Source organism: Schistocerca gregaria, chromosome 11 (genome assembly GCF_023897955.1).
Source record: "Schistocerca gregaria isolate iqSchGreg1 chromosome 11, iqSchGreg1.2, whole genome shotgun sequence".
NCBI lineage: Eukaryota > Metazoa > Arthropoda > Insecta > Orthoptera > Acrididae > Schistocerca > Schistocerca gregaria.
This window is the reverse complement of record NC_064930.1, coordinates 93,490,201-93,491,816: the sequence shown is the minus strand read 5'-3', so window position 1 is coordinate 93,491,816 and position 1,616 is coordinate 93,490,201.

Genomic DNA, 1,616 nt, shown 5'->3' with positions numbered 1-1,616 from the left:
CGCGTGGTTCCTGACTGAAGCGCCTACAACCGCTCGGTCACAACGGCCAGCTACTCCCTTGTGGGCAAAAAGTCTACAGTCCAGTTGCTCAGTGGTGTTCATCAACTCCCCCCTCCTTCTCCCTCTGCCCTATTTTCCTTCTCAGTCCCCACTTTCACGTCGTTGTACTGCGAGTGAATTTTCTCATTACTTTACGGCAAATCTTTTTATTGGTAAAAACCACTCAACAGCCAAACTAGCTAAAAAATATTTTCTTATTGAAGACAACCGGTTTCAAGAGACTATGCTGTCATCTTCAAGCCTTAAAAATGTTTCGTCGTAAAACATGTTGATTTTACGCTGGACCCTACGCAGTACATGTGCAATGCGTCAAAATGAGACATTGTAAAAGGTTTGTCACCGATAAAATATTTAAAACCAGGAAGCTATGTCCAATAAATATTGCTGACAGTTCGTTCTTATATCATACAAACACAGTACACAATAGCACAACTATTTACATATGCTGGACAAAATAATATCCGGGGTACCACAGGGAAGTGTGATAGAACCGTTGGTGTTTATATATAGTAGAAAGCGTCAGATGCTCTTTAAGGCTATTCGCAGATTATGCAGTTGTCTATACCAAAGTAGCAACGCCAGAAGATACAAGAATTTGTTGAACGACCTGTAAATACTTCATGAATGGCACAGACTCTCACAGTTGACCCTGAACGTAAATGAATGAAACATATTGCGCTTACATAGGACAAGAAATCTACTAGGTGGGGACAGCGTCTGCCGTAAAATGTCTGGGAGTAACTATCCAGAGCGACATTAAGTGAGATGACCATACAAAACAGATAGTGGGAAAAGCAGACACCAGACTGTATTAATCGGAAGAATGTTAAGGAAAAGTGACTCACGCACGAAAGAAGTGGCTTATAAGGCGCTTGTTCGCCCGATTCTTGAGTATTGTTCATCTGTCTGGGATCCCTGTCAGGTAGGGCTGATAGAGGAGATGGAGAAGACCCAACGAAGGGCGGTGCGTTTCGTCACGGGATCGTTCAGATGGCGAGAGAGCGTTACGGAGGTGCTAAACAAACTCCACTGGCAGACGCGATGTGCATCACGCAGAGATTTACTACTGAAATTTCGGGACAGCACTTTCCAGGAGAAATCGGTGTGGACGTCACCCCGTATACATCTGGCGTATTGACCACGAGGGGAATATTCGCGAAATTGGAGCCAAGACAGTGGCTGACCGACACTCATTCTTCCCACGCACCATTCGCGAGATAAGGAAAGGGCAGAAGACACTTTATTGTCTATAATAAATCATACAATCACCGTTGATCTTTATTTTACAACTGCCATTGCCGACTTTCGCCCATAAAAAGAGGTACTCATCAGCATTTAACTTCCTTCTTCCTTCTCGTATTCAAAACAAACGGCATGCTTCGAACAAGAGAACCATAAGGCTGTTTAGCCCAGAGTCCTGTAGTCTCAGCAATACTCCACGTCTCCCAAGCCAAAATGTTAGCATCTGGAAACGCTTCAAGGCCACCACAATCTGCTCGGTTGCCCCACACAACATCAAGTGTCAACCACGTACTACCTCCAAACACCGCTTGTAC